Raw genomic sequence first — 16,979 nt, forward strand, 5'->3', positions numbered from 1 at the left:
ACGATTTTTGTGGTTTCTCCAAAAATCTGATGATGGCTGCCGGAGCTACGTCGGGTTGGTTATGATGGTTGATGATGATGGAAATAGGTGGTGATGATGGTCGTGGTTTGTTGTTAGGGTGGAGAATATGGTAAAGGTGGAGGTTTGCGGTGGTTGGAAGTGGTTGGTGCGTCGGAGGTGGGTGGTAAGGTTTGTATGAGGTGAAAGGGGATGAGTGGTGTGTCGGAGGTGGGTGGTGAGGTGTATCGGAAGTGAAGGTGGAATGGTGGCTGATGGTGAGGGAAGGTGGTGAAGTGTCTCGGATGTGGGAAGGTAGTGAGAAGGTGGGAAGGAGACAGGTTGTGTTTCAGGTTGGTTTCAGATGGTAGATGGTCGTGTATGGGTAGCAGGTTGGTTTCAGGTGGAGATGGTGAAAGTGAAGAAGATGAAGTGGGTGGGTCCCACATAAATATATCTCTTTTAACTTTTTAGTATTAATTTAACACTAAGGGTATTTTTGTAATTTTATACTCACTTAACACCAAAAACTAACCCCCATCCGTTTCAAGGACTATCCGGGAACGAAAATTGAAAAGTTGGGGACTATAGAGGTAATTTTAGAAAGTTAGGAACTAAAGGTGAAAAAAGGTCAAACCACAGGGACTATCCGGGCATTTAACTCTTTTGTTTTTTTTTTTACATATTTCCTCCTCCTAAGTTGGCTTATTACATATTTACCCAATCAATCAATCATTATATGGGACCCACCCACTTCATCATCTTCACTTTCACCATCTCCACCTGAAACTAACCTGCTACCCATACACCACCATCTGAAACCAACCTGAAACACAACCTGTCTCCTTCCCACCTTCTCTCCACCTTCCCACATCCGACACACATCACCACCTTCCCTCACCATCAGCCACCATTCCACCTTCACTTCCGACACACCTCACCACCCACCTCCGACACACCACTCATCCCATTTCACCTTCGACAAACCTCACCACCCACCTCCGACGCACCAACCACTTCCAACCACCGCAAACCTCCACCTTTACCATATTCTCCACCCTAACAACAATCCACGACCATCATCACCACCTGTTTCCATCATCATCTACCACCATAACCAACCCGCCATTAACACCGATCCGACACCATCACTACTACACCTGGAGCAAATAGAACCAAACAGCATAACCCCTAATTGCACCTGCAAACCACCACATCAAACCCCTAATCACACCTGCAAACTACCGTAACAATCGCACAGCCGATCTGAACACCCTAATTGCAGCAATTATATGAATTTTACAAAAGATTAGTGAGTTGGTGAGTGAGGCAGTGGATGGTGAGTTGGTGAGTTGTGCAGTAGCAGGTGCACCTGTGGTGGTTGATGTGGGTGTGTCTGTTAGAGACAAGACTTCTGGTTCCGTTGGGCGAAGGTCTTTTAAGAGAACAAAACCAGATGTGGCTATCTTCACAGGTGTGTATCTACTATCTTTTAGAAACGTGATAAAGTTCTCTTGAGCAGGGACAACTCTAGCTGGGTTTGTCTGTAGGCTCAGGCTTAGCCATTTTCTCCTTCTCGGCGGTAGGATCATCCACCAGTCAGATCCATAAATAACCAAATATAGTCAATTTTTAGTGTGAAGTTTTACATAAGCTTACCTTTCATCTATACGCACATTCACTCGGATTAAGTGGTGGTTGATTGGCTGAAGAGGCGTTGATTGGAGGCGGTAGAAGGTGGTGGTGGTTCTCTGATGGAGGGTAGTGGTGGGTGTAGTTGATATTGGTGGGTATAGTGAACGAGAGAGAGAAAGGAGGGATAGGTTTATAATAAACCATGTAGGCCCCACCTGAATTAATATAGTAATTATTTTATTTCAATGACTTAATAGTTATTTTTTATATCAAGGGCATTATAGTAATTTTACACCAACTTAACTGATAAAACTAACCCCATCCGTTTCAGGGAGTATCCGGGAACGAAAATTGAAAAGTTGGGGACTATAGAGGTAATTTTAGAAAGTTAGGGACTAAAGGTGAAAAAAGGCCAAACTACAGGGACTATCCGGGCATTTAACTCTTACTATTAAGTTGAGCCAGCCACTGATGAAGAGTTTCTATCAAGTAACGTGACATTGATGAAAAGTTGTTGATGAATAATTTACATAGTGATACTTTTATTTTATATGTGGAAAAAAGGTTATCACACCCATCTACACTACAACTCTGGACTGAGTTTTTTTTGATTTAATGAGATTAATCGGCATGTGGCAAATAAAAGAGTGTGAAGATGCGTGAGAATGGAAATCAGGTATAGGAACGGACTCTGAGGTAAAGTACGTGAACGAGGATCTGCTTATGACAAATGTTACTCAAGGGCAATCGCCGACAATAACATGGTGCAATTGGGTATCCGCAAAAGAAAGTATGCTAACATGGAGGGCAGCAATCAAAAAAATCACAGCAATAGTTGAATTGCAGAAGAGAGGGGTAACAATTCAGAATCAAGCCTGTCCTAAATGTGGGATTGATGATGAAACTGTTCACCATGCCTTGGTTGAATGTAGTATGGCGAATCCGATTTGGAGAGAAGTAGGTAGGTGGATAAAACTCAACATAATAAGGGTAAGTCTAACAGTGGAAGACATACTAGATGAGGTGTAGAAGATGCAGGCAACACCAAAAAGGAAAAAAGGCGGTAAATGTTGTGGTGAATGGTGATGGCTACATTCTGGCCATTTGGGAAGTAGAAACCAAAAGGTCTTTAATAATAAAAAGAGTATATGTCGTGGTTTACACTAAAATGCAAGAACAACCCATATTTGAAAAAATGCAACAACCAAGTCCTTGTGGTTGTCGATTGCGTTCAATAACTTCCCTCCTTATATTTTCCCGGTTTACATATTGTGAAAAGACTAAATTACTCTCAAAACTTTGATGACCATTTCGGTCCCTGCTGTAAAAATTTCTTAAATTCCCTCCATATTCAAATCAACCAACCCAATCAAGTAATTGATCAGCAACCACAACAACAACAAATCAACCACTTCAATACATGTTCATAATGAACTGACTGCAACAACAACAACAACATGAACAACAAATATGTTCAAGAACAACAGATTGTGCATGAACAACAACAACAACAACATAAACAACAGCAACAACATGAACAATCTGAACTGAAAGCACATGTGAACCTATAGTCTGAAGTGAAAGTGCAAATCTGAACTGATTGCATCAAGCTTATGATACCTGTTCAACTTACAATCTGAACTGAATGCAAGTGAATGAAAAAAGGAGATTACAACAAGGTTATGATACCTATTCAGCTTATAAGATGTTTAAACATACTGACTATCTAATCAGACCTAATGCACATCTAAATCAAAATGTCCAACTGAAACTGAAGCTTATGCACAACCTATAATTTGTTCAAACAACAACTCAAAATGAACCTGAAGCTTATGCACAACCTATAATCTCTTCAAACAACAACTCAAAATGAACCTGAAGCTAATGCATAACCTATAATCTGTTCAAACAAAAACTCAAAATCAACCTGAAGCTAATGCACAGCAGCTTATAATCTGTTCAAACAACAATAACTGAAACTGAACCTAATGCTAATATGTTCAAACACCAACAATTGAAACATAACCTAATGCACAACAACTAAGACAAATATCCATTATAATACAATGATCATAACAGTTTAAGTTTAAGTTAATAGGCATACAAAAGAAGGGTAAACCCTGATCATAAACACCAAAAACCAAAAAATGATCAAGATCCGTCCAAAATTAATCATTTTGAAGTTCCATAGTTATCCTAATAATTATATATATAATATGTATAGCCAACCAACCACCATCGAAGTCATGGTCGGCGGCTAAAACAGAGCTCTATCTTAAACCCTCTTCCACCCCTCAAAAGGACATGATATTGGATCCTAATGAATCGTCGAGTCACATGCACACGAATTCTGACTTGAATTTGAAGAAAACCAACCCACATTTCAGATTATACGACGGGCAGGCATGTCAAAATCATAGATTAAATTCAAAACTAAGACAAATGTCATACTGATCACATGGAATGTAAACAAGATTACCGAGTATTGCCTCATCGTTGTCGGTGGAGCGCCTGTTCGTTTGGACGGAATTACTCCGGTGAGGTAAGAAGGCTAGAAGAAGGGTGGGGGATTGAAAATGAGCTTCTAAAACAAGCTTGGGGATTAATATAGAAGAGCGGTCTAACTTTTGGGTGAATTTACCATTTTTACCTTTAAGTTATTACTTAAATAAAGGGATAGTAATTGGAAAATATAAGGAGGGGGTGTTATTGAACGCATGGTTGCAAAAGTCGCTAGGCGCTCCCTAGTCGGTCGACAGGGGAGTTGAGAGTACTCGGCCTAGGCGGAGAGTACTTGGGGAGTACTCGGACATGTTAAATTATAAAGAAATTAGTTTTTGGAATTTATATATATGTCAAATAACATAAATTTACTAATATCTAGAACAAAATACGTGAAACTGATATTAATTCTTTAATATGGTATGCATAGAAATTATGTTTTATTATTTTTTAAGTCAAACTCAGCCCGAGTTTACCTACTAGATACGATTTTGGCCGAGGTTGACCGCGTTTGACTGATTTCGAGTAATTAGGCGGAGTCAAAGAAAGTCGCCTCGGCAGCCTACCTTGTAGCGACTACTCGGGGAGTACTCGGCCTTGGAAACCTTGTTTTACAACCATGATTGAACACAATCGACAACCACAGGGACTTGATTGTTGCGTTTTTTTTCAAATAAGGGTTGTTCCTGCGTTTTGGTGTAAAACTCAGGGACGTAAATTGACATTTACTCTAATAAAAATATCCATGCAGTGAAACTATTGGAGGATATACAAGAAACCACATTTCTTTGGATTAAACATCGAGCTAGGTGGAAAACTTTGTCGTTAGATCGATGGTTAAAATTTGATGTAAATTTGTTTTAAGTCTTTCGCGATGTAATGTTTCTTTAGCATCTAGCTGGAGAAGTTGATGTAAAGGCCCAATCTATTCACACACCCCTTTAGTCTATTTTTACATCCCATCCGCTGCACTTTGGCTTAAGAGCAACGCATATGTACCAGGTCAATGACTATGACTGACACCCGTCAGTCTTTGTTTGTGATCTGACTTTTGGGTGAATTTACCATTTTTCCCTTTAGGTTATTAATTAAATAAAGGGATAATAATTGGAAAATATAAGGAGGGGTGTTATTGAATGCAATCAACAAGCACAGGGACTTGATTGTTGCGTTTTGTTCCTGCATTTTGGTGTAAAACTCAGGGACATAAATTGATATTTACTCTAATAAAAACATTCATACAGTGAAACTATTGGAGGAGATACAAGAAACCACACTTCTTTGGATTAAACATCAAGCTAGGTGGAAAACTTTGTCGTTAGATATATGGTTAAAATTTGATGTAAATTTGTTTTAAGTCTTTCGCGACGTAATATTTCTTTAGCATCTAGCTGGAGAATTTGATGTAAAGGCCCGGTCTATTCACACACCCCTTTAGTCTATTTTTACATCCCATGCGCTGCCCTTTGGCTTAAGAGCAACGCATAGGCACCAGATCAACGACCATGACTGACACCCGTCAATCTTTGTTTGTGAGCGAGACCTATATGCTGCTCTTAGGCCAAAGAGCAGCGCATGGGCATGTGATGTTTTGTTTGGGTTGTTTTTAGGTGTATTTTGACACTTATTCATACACAACTAAAACTTATTTACCCAAACAGAGGTAACAAAATGTTAAGCGTAATTTTTTTTTTTTGAAAAGTTGTAGATTTTAGTTTTTTTTTAAATATATATTTAAAAGTTGTACATTTTTGTTTTAAAAGTTGTAGATTTGACTTATTATGTTATTGTTTTATTAATTTTAACCGATTTTATTGTTACATTGGTTCTATATTATTTATTATTTTACAATTTATAAAAGTTCAATTTTTATTAAATCACACAAACATATTTAATTAAAACATCATACAATACGTTGTAAAAGAAACATTCAAAAAGATTACAAACATTCCAAACAAACATCGTATAAATAAAAGGTCAACTGCATAAATATATAATTAGTTTGTACATACAAAACAAAAGTACAAGTGAATGTCTAATACAAAATAAAAACTAAACTAACATAGGCTAGTCGTAATCCCATGGCAGTGGTGATTGTGGAAGTGGAAGCTCCACCAATCCCGCAGCCCCTCGTAACTCTATCAGCGTCTAAACCGTCCACATCTGATAGCGCTCTACAAGTCGGAGGCGCCAATAGAAGTCCCCAGCGACCGCTCATGCAACATGAGGCAAATTGTCAAAGACGTACTGTGGGTATAGTGACGACTGCTGGGGGGAGTGGCGGTGGTGGTGGGAGATCATCATCGGTCTGATGCTCCTACTGCTGCTGAGGCCGAGGCTGAGTAGGCGCTGGTACTCCCGGTCTCAGCTCAAGATAACTTTCGGCAACTCCTCCCGGGACAAAAATCTGGTGGTCTCGCGTCTAAAACCGAATACTAATGCCCTGGAAGGTGTCCGCCATCTGCATGGCCAATACCTGATGCTGGTCTAATGTAGTCGATTTGATGGCAGTGGACCCGAGGGGCTCCTCCTCAGGAATGATGCCTACGGTTTGCATTATCTTGCTCTGTCAGCTGCTCAATCAGTCTTTTATCCTATGAAGAAAGCCTTCTCACATACGCGTGGCCCTCTAATTTTCAATAGGAGTGTGGTTGTGTGTCGGATTCGTCACCTCTAACCTCCAAACACATCCTTTTTTCTCTGAAATCCCTATCAAGTCAAACGGGCAACCTATTTTCTTGCAACCTGGTTTCCTTATCGTAGCTATACTCTTATACTCCCCACCAAGAGTGCATTGAAACCAAACCTGAAATTATTTTCTCTTTTATTCGATCTTTTAATCACAACGAAGTAACCATTGTTCTTTCCTGTTTTTTGTACCCAATCCACCAACTCATCGCATGACGAAAAGGTCCAGTCTATCTCGAATGAAAATATAATCGGGTAAGAGCCTTCCTCATCAACTAACAACTCCTCCTGCTCACCATCGTCTCCCTGATCCGGATAGTCTTGTTGTACAAAAAGTTCTGTTCACCACCGTGTCCCTTGCTAGATAGTCTTGGTGTACAAAGCTCTGCTCACCACCGTGTCCCTGGTCTGGATAGTCTTGCTGTACAAAGCGCTGCTCACCACTGTGTCCCTAGTCCAGAAAGTCTTTCTGTACAAAGCTCTGCTCACCACCATAACCATGGTCGGTATAGTTTGGTAGAACGTACGGATATTCGACCTAAGGATACGGTTCACCTCCGTATTCGTAATTCGAATAGACAACTTGTGCGTACGAGTCTTCCACAGGGATATTCAAGTCCAACTGCACCGTATTGTTATTGTAGGATCGTTGTCGGACCCGAAATGAGTCAATCAGAGGCGTTCTATACACTATGAAAGGCGGAAACAGACATAATGCATGAATTCAGCTAGATCTTCACTTAAACTGTCGTTTGTATTAATCTGGAACACAATTACAGCAAGACGACACTTCGACAGAGCTTCGCCGTCGGAAAACTTCTAGGTCATTTTCGTATGGAATGACACGGAATTACCCCTATATATAGACAATCTAATTCCGCACGAAACTCACTCACACGAAATTACATACACGCGAAATTAGACACTCACACGGAATTAAGTAATTTCGTACGAAATTACTACATGACCCCTTCATGCGAAATTAGATCCTTTCATGCGAAATTATATGCTTGACTTGATTTCTCGATCCTCGTGCCACGAGCAATGCAAGACTCGATACAAGATGAAGTCGACAGATGTATGCACCAGCAGACTCCCCCTCAGATGTTGACGAGTCTACTATGTCGAGTCTTTGCCACCTTCAGTCTTTATCAGTCTGTCTGCTCTCTTCTCAATCTGCACCAAACAGACTCCCCCTCTCAACATGCCTTTTTTTATGATCAAGATCAGAACATGGCTCTATCTTCTCTCCAATTCTCTTGATCAGATCTCTTGATTCCTTAAGTTCATCAGCATCATCAGCGTGTGTGATCTTTTAGCTCCAGAATCGAAACCTGGCTCACTAGATCAGTATCTGTCTCTTTGCATTTACAAGCTCCCCCTCGAGTTATGCTTGACATCAGGATCGTCACCTGGCTTCCAGAATCTTCAGGTATCGGAACCTAACCTGGCTTTCTCTAACCACAGAGTCCTCAGGTATCAGAACCTGGCTCTTCTCAAATTCAAACCTGCATTGTCTCTACCACAAACATAAGGTTTATGATTTTAAGATTTAACAATCACATACACCACTTGTAGATCTCTTTCTGATGAACCACTTGAAAGAATGATTTAATCATTTTAAAAACTTTTTAAACACAAACTCCCCTTCACAAAATGTCATCATGTTTAGCACTTGGAATTTTGATAATCAGCTCTTCAACACCAGTTGTCGAAAATCTTTTTGAATTTTTCAAAAATTTTATGCTAAAACACACTCAAAATCTTTTTGGGATTTTTCATAAAAAATGCAGTAAAGAAATATTTACAAACAATATTTTTGTGAGATTGTGTAAGAGGATCATATCAGTTTATGAAACACATCACCAACATCGTTAAACTTTATTTTATTTTAAGTTCTAAACAATTCACCTAGATTGTCAGTATATTGGTCCATTTAAATTTTCACACAAAGTTCAACTATTCTGAGATACGAGATTAATGTTTTAAGCACTTAAACTTATTCGTGTGTCCCACCACTTGAATATACTCCCGTATCCAGATCCCAATATTCAGTCTTACAGGTGAATATACCTAGATGATATCTGTAAAGGGTTAAATGCGAAACCGTGAGAGCTCAGGTCAGAACTTCCGTTCAGCAGAGAGATGACGGCTCGACTTTTGGTGTGTTCCCTTTAGAGAATCTTTTCTTCAACAGCACATGATTAGCATTTTTCAATGTTTCATCATTTTTGTACTGAGGGCGATGCTATATTTCAAGCAAATGCAAAGTATTATACGGGGACTAGGCCATTGCTTCCGCAAAATCAGAAGTCCCGGGATAATACCCCAGATATCACTGAGTATAAAGACCTAGTATCTCAGAAAGAGGGACCTTTCAAACAAGATTTCGGGGGTTACCCATATATCCAAGAAATGTTCCCCTCGAGATAAGCAAGTTTGAAATTTTAGGTTTATATCTTGAAAACAATTTACTAAATGTGCAAAAACCTACTGGCACATCCACAGTGAGATTGTTTATTACATTTTTACTTTCCATTTCTTTAGCATGTTGTGATAGTCTACTGATGTACTATCATTTCCTCTTTTCTCAACAAAACTCGTTTTGAATTTATCATATTTTTGACTTTTTCAAATTTTCTAATGTTTTTGAATTTTCTGAAATTTTTACTCCCCCTAAAATTCAAACACATTTAAAGAAATATGAAAACAAACTATATAAGTGAAGTGACAACTGTTGTGAATCGCTTCATTTCGCCATCCACAAGGCATAAACAATTAGAACTCCCCCTTTCAACAAACTATTTTCCCATTTAGATTTCAAAACACTTAAGTTTGTTTTAATCAAAATGGTTTTTCCGGAAAATAAGTTTTGTTTTAACCACTTGTAGGTTCGGGGATCAATTCATCACCTTGTTTTCAACCACTTGTATGAGGATTACATCAAGTTCAACTTAATGACCTTGATTAATCACTTTGTCAGAACAAACCTCTGTACCACTTGTAGGAATAACACATCTACACAAAATCATTTTACCAATAAAGATGCCGATTCCTGCTTCACACTTACCACCCTGGAAGCTCCGGCAAGTCACAACCTGTAAAATTTATCAACTTTAAACTTCATTCACAAAATCAATTTTTATCAAGAATGATGCCGATTCCTGCTCCGCGATTACAAACTTGGGAGCTCCGACAAGTCAGATTTTTTTAAGGAAATAGAATTTCCACCTAAGTCTTACCAACCTTGGGTGATTTTAACTCTGATTCAGTTGGGTTATAAGTTGCCTTCTTTGTCGCATAAAAATCTTTAACCCCTTGAACTTTACCCTCAACCATTTTTCCAAACATCTTTTTCACATTACCATTAAACACTTTCTCAACATCAAATTCTTTCTTTTCGGAATAGAATTGATTCGATATCTCAACCTTACCAACCTTTTGTTTAACATTTTCATCCTTCAATGATGAAAGATTAACATCATTCACTGAAGGCACTGAGTTCTCTTATTTAAACTCAACCTGTGGCTCTTCTGGCTTTGTGGAACCAGAATCATCGCCAGATTTTACATCAGACTTTTTAACAACCCACATTTGGTTGTCTTTGGCTTTCTTTTTGTAAAAATTTTTCTTTGAACACTCACCAACTTCATAAGTTGAATTTTCAAAAATTTTGAATTTTTCAGTTGGTTGTTCATTTTTCTCAACAACTTTTCCTTTAAATTTTTCAGAAACTCCCTGTTTTTTCTTTGTATCCAACGGACAATTCCATGCAATATGACCAGCTTCATTGCATTTAAAACAGGTTCTAGTATCCTTTCTACGAAAAACTCTAGTCCCTTTCCTCTCAGCAAGAAACTCCTGGTTTGATTGTCTCCAGAAAGGTTTCTTCTGTTCTTCTTCAGCACTTCCTCCTGAAACAAATTTAGTGTTTATTTTAGAAATTTTATCATTTTTATAATTTTCAGGTGGAATAAAACCTAACCCTTTCTTTTTGAAATTACCGTTATGGTTTGGTTTCTTTCGATAACCAGAACCAGAACTGTAACCCTTTTTTCTTGTTTAGACGTTGTTGTACTCTTGAGGTGTAAGGTTTTGGTTTTCTTGTAAGATTTTCATCTTTTATTTCAGAAATATTAATTTCTTTTAGTTTGAAAACCTTTTTGAACATTTCTGGTTTAACACCTCTTATTGGAAATTCTTTATTAGAATATAATTTGTCAGAATCATTCAAAGTATATGCAACTTCAAATGTTTCATCATCCAAATTCGATTTTGATAATAAAAACTCTTTACTGTAAGCCCGTTTAACCGACGTCTTTGGACTGTTGTCCGACGAACTCGAATTTCCAGACTCAGACTCCTCATCTTTATCCAACACCTGATCGACCACCTTTTTTATCAACTCGGACTCATGATCAGTGTCAGACGATGTAAAAGTGATGTCAATGTTTTCAGGTAACTCATTGGTTATATCAGACTTCAGTTTTATATTGACTGCCTTTTGGACTTGCTCCTCATTTGGTTTTCTGGGAGAATAACCTTCCCAGATCGGAGGCGGACACTTGTTATAACTAACACTCTGTTTCTTACCAGTATCCTTCTTCTTTGGCTTGTCATCTTGAAAAGCTTCCATACCTGCAACAGTTGGATAAATTCGATCAATAAGATAATCAGAACTAGAATAACTCTGTAATAATCGTCTGATTCTCTCATTTTCTATCTTTTCAGTTCCCAACTCTTGCTTCCATTTTGCACTTTCTTCAATATAGAAATTGATAGCTTTCTGCTTCGACATCATCACAGCATTTAGCATTGTCAGTGCATCTTCTCTTTCAGAATTAGTCTTTTGCATACCAGTTACCGTTCTGTTCAACACATCATAAGATTATTTCACGTAGTTGAGATCAAACAGTAACTTTTCTATCATCTTGTCTTTCTCACTCAGTTTCTCATCTTTTTCTGCACACTGCTTGCAAGTTTCCAAGCATTTTTCACATGGCTTGATAACCTCAACAATCTTTTCGACTTCAACAACTTTTTCATTGGCTTCAACCACATTTTTTTATCACTTGAAACACTTCTTTAGCAAATTGAACTCTGTCACTATGTTCAGAATTTCTTTCTTGTTCAACACTTTCACATTTCTTCTTTTTCTGCTCTTTTGCTTCTTGTTTCTTCTTCAACTTCTCCAAGCAATCTGCAAAATAAAATTGAAAACTTTCAGGAGATAGTTGAGTTTTTGCAATATTAATTTGTTCTTCTTCCTCATCATCACTACTGTCATCAGTTGGAGATTTATCAAAATCTATTTTCTTTTCAGAACTATCATCATCTGAAGAACCAGAATCAGATGGTGTTTGATAAAAAACCGTTGCTCTTTCTGAACTTTCATCGGATAAAACATATTCTTCTTCTTGACTTGAATCATTACTAGCAAACACTTTCATCCATTCTGTAAATAAATCAGGTTCTTGGATGATTTTTGAAACTAGAGCAACAACATTTGAATCAGGTGGAATGTATTTGTCCCAGCTGAAGCCTTCTGCCACTTTTTCATCATCTTGATCAATGATGCCATAATACGCTTTCTTGTTTGCATCTTCGATCATTCTAGCATGAGCAGTTTGTGGTTCTTTTTGTTGTTGTTGTGGTTGATGAGCAACTTGTTGATATATGGCTTTCCGATAGTAATCATCTTTACCAAACGGATTCTTTGCTCCACTAGCTTCTTGATTTTTGCATTCTCTTTTGAAATGACCTTTTTCCCTGCAACGAAAACACGTAACTTTAGATTTATCAAAACCCAAAGTAGAAACATGTGCATCCAGAAAATCATTTCTCCCTGTAATCATTTTGAATTTTTCAGCTCTTCTTAAGACACTAGCTAAGCACCATTTGATGTCCATGAGCTCCATTTCTTCAGCATCGATCTGATCGTAATCCTCTTTTGTTAACATAGGATTTCCGATCCTTCCAGCGACTAATCCCTCATAGGTCTCCAAAACTGTAGCAAGTAATGTCATGTGATCTCTTGCAACTTCTTCAGACAAACTCTGACCATTTGGAAGATTCAATGCAATGTTGCACTGTATCACACATCCATTTCCAGTTTTTGAAATTTGATGCTGAAAACTTGTAGTTGAACTCTTCGGATTCACACTTGGGTATGAAGAGATTCCACTGCTACTGTTTGAATTTTGATCAACAGTTCCGGATGAGTTCCCGGCACTAAAAGAAGTTTGAATTTACAGACTCATTTCAACCTCTTGAACACTACCTTTGTAATACATTCTTACATCTTGTTGATTACTCGGATTATTCATCCTTGCAATCTTTTGATGTTCAAGATCTTGACTTTCAATTTTTTCAATGAACTGTGAAATAGTCAATCCATCATATTCCCCAGTGTTCTTCAGAATCATCAAAAATGTACCCCATTCTTTTTGAGGTAAAGCGTCAACTAATTTGTCGACCCACTCATCTTGTGTTTTTTCTATTCCCAACAAAGACATAGATTGAACTAAGTGGCAATATCTTTCAATCAGCTTCTTTGATGTTTCTCCTGCCATGCTTGAAAACAAATCGATATATTTCTTTAGCAATGCTTTCTTGCTCTTAATCATTTTCTCACTACCCTCGAATTTAACCTTCAAAGCATCCCAGATTGAACGTGCAGTGTTATCATGTTGAAGCAGAATAAAAATGTCTTCTTTTACAGCTTGCTGTAGTAGACTGATCATCATCTTTTCTGCTTTATACATGTCACGTTCTTTATCATTCATTTCAGAAATTGCTTTTGTCACGCCCAAATCTGTACGAGGTCGAACATACTTCTTCTCAATGCATTCCCAAGATCTCTAATGATTAGCTTGCACCCAGTTTTCAAATCGATCTTTCCATCCATAATACTCTTCGATTCCCATAAGCTTTGGGGGCTTTTGCAAAGTTCCAGTTTCGTTCTCCATGTTCATGCTTTGAGCAATGGCAGCCGGAGTGGTCGGGGATGAAGCAAATGCGTTGTAGAAATCTTCGTCAGACATTTTCAAACGAAATCAAGACCTTCAAACGAAATTACCTGCACACACAAACTTCAAACGGAATTAAACTTTCAAACGAAATTATCTAATTTCGTGCGAAATTAGACAAAATTTCAAACAAATTAAAATTACACACGGTATTAACTAATTTCGTGCGGAATTAAGTAACAATCTCAGACGAAATTAGCCAACAGAGTAATTCCGTGTGGAATTATAATGCAACTTCAAACGAAATCAATGATGATGTTAGCATTTTCGAACAGATTTTCATGCAGAATTAAAAATTTTGTAAGTTTTTGATTGAATTATGGTCCAAATCTCTCAAGGCTTTGTTAATACACTGTTTTACATGTTATATGTGAAATTCAGATCATTTTAACCGTGGAAACATGTTCAATTAAGAAAAGAAGGTGTAGAAGTGAGAAAATGAGATGAAATCAGGCTGAAATTGATTGAACTCTGTCACACCCTGGTTTTGCGAAAGCGTGGGTTTGTTTGGTGTGACTTCTTAATACCATAGCTTAATCACAACAAAGCTATATGAAAGTAAAACCATGATGATCATCCATTAGTTCAAGTTATAAAAATAAAATACGACAACATTGTTTTCAAAAGTCGACACATGCAGCGGATTACAACAAGACATAATAAATATATTGTTCATACGACACAACCATAAGACATGAAATAAAGATAGTTTAAGGCTTGTGACTCGTCCAGGCAAAAGTCACAATCCCTAAACTCGGATAACATCATTTCTCCTACGCAGCTTGATGACATAGCATACCTTGCCAGATCCCTAATTTCCTGAAATACATGTAATTTGAAAAATCAACAAAAAGTTGAGCGAGTTCATGTAAAAGTGAGTATAAATAAACCTTTAAGTATGTATAAAAGTCCCTGTTATGTAGCAATAAGGAAAAAGAGATCACCAATGGGTTGCAAAGCCACTGGTATGTGTGAGAAAGTGCAGGGAAACTCAAACCTAGCAAATTTGTACCGGGCTTCCGGCTGTAAGACACAGTCACCTCTATGGGCCTCCCCGGCCTCACGGGTGTGGGCTCGCTACAGCCAAATAGATCTATCACTCTTATATCCATCGGTCCTAACAAAGAGGATTAATGGCCTCGAGTGTTGTACCCACCCCTCACATGATCTAGTAGTAGTAACCCTCCCTACGCTAACCATACCATGTAATAAATGTTTGTAATAGTTGTCGCATGTATTTCACCCCCGAAGTATAAAACTGAAAACAGTAAAGAGAAAACGGGGACATGAACTCACAGAAGTGCGTCTCGAAATAGTCGGTCCCAAATCAACCTGCTGTGTGACGACCTACATGTACTAATTTCTATTAGACGGACGGCCGTGCCTTGGCTTAAGGTTTAACGTTTTTGGGAAATAGTTAGACAACTATTTCGTATTTACACTTCTTAATTATTTAATAAGTATATTCCTTCCTAAGGATGGGGGTATTAATACATGTGTGTTTTATAACTCTGAAAATATATTTTTAAGTCTCACTTAAAAAAATATATTTTAATTACTTTGTCTAAAATGTTTTAATTTCCAAAATATATATATTTTTCCCAAAAATATTATATTTTATTCCTTAAGTTTTTCCCAAAATAATATTTCACCAAAAATATTCTAATAAGAGTATTTTTTCGAAAAATACATAAGTTACATTTTTAATGTTCGCGTTGTATTACGATACTTATATAACTTAAATATTTATTTTTGTGAGAGCGTTGTTATTATTTTGGAAGTAATATTGTCATGATATTTCAAGTAATATTATTTTAACCCTAAAAATAATATATATCTAGTTCACAAAATAATCACATAGTCACATAAGCGTTTTACTATAAATTATATATTCTAAATATATATTTATCAAGTTTTATTTGCAAAAATCCACCTTCGATGCTTTGAAATTTTGTAATAAAAATCATGGAGAAGTTTATTTTTGAAAAGCAAGTTAAAAATATATACGTAAACACTTACTAGAAAAATATTTTCTGAGTGTTATATTTCTGGAAAATTTCGCCAAGGTTTCCTCTGTAATTGGAGGTGTCCATGTTTTTAGCATATCATTTTCTTTTGTTAAAATCAACCAAACAATTTATCAATCAACAATACACAATATTTATTCATCAAACTTGACAAAAATATGAATAAATCATAAACTCATAAACTTGAAGGTTCTTGTTAAAATATGTAGTAAGTCACCGACACATTTAGTGGGTCTTGTTATCTTTAAAAACATGTTTAGTTTCTTAAAAACTTCATTTTTAAACAACTTGAAGTTTCACAACTTCTAGTCAAGATTTACAAAAATACTTCTTTGTTAAATTTCTTGTTACACAAGTGTTTACACACTTGTTTGGTTACTATAAATGCTTCTAGTTCATAAAATATCCGGGTTTTAACAAAACTAGTATTTTCCGCTTGGTTCGTCCGAAAAACCACTTGTAGATCTTTAGATCCACAAGTTTACAACTTCATTTTACAAGAAAAATTATGTTTATTCAAGTTTCAAGTTCATGGTGGATGGTTTCATCATCTTTCACATTTCTAACACTAACATACTACTAGTTCATGTTCTTGAACATGATCTAGTATGTCTAGATGATGATCCATCATACTTTTAGTAACAAACAACATTAAATAATCACAACTATACAAGATTCACATGATTTACACACCTAGCTTCTCTTTATCCACCTTGTACATCTTATGTTCAAGACTTTAAGTTATGTTCAACCATTAAATCAACTATTAGCCACCATAAACAAGATCAAGATGATGATTAGAAACACTTACTACTAGCTCAAGGCTAGGGAAGAAACAAGATGTAAATGTGGTGGATAAAAGAAATCTAGAGCGGTTCTTGAACTTTCGAAAGCACCGGGCTTGTTTGTAGAGCTCCTTGCACCTTTGGATGTATGAGAAATGAGTGAACAAAGTTTGGAAGTAGGTGTATGATGGTGGTGGGGTGGCGGCCATGAGTGGTTATGGAGGGAGAGAGAGAGCTTGGTTGAAGTGTGTTGGATGAAAGAGACTAGTTAACCAATAAGCATATTTATAAACCAAGCTTTCTTGTTTAACCATTAT

The sequence above is a fragment of the Helianthus annuus genome, chromosome 15 (genome assembly GCF_002127325.2).
Source record: "Helianthus annuus cultivar XRQ/B chromosome 15, HanXRQr2.0-SUNRISE, whole genome shotgun sequence".
Lineage (NCBI taxonomy): Eukaryota > Viridiplantae > Streptophyta > Magnoliopsida > Asterales > Asteraceae > Helianthus > Helianthus annuus.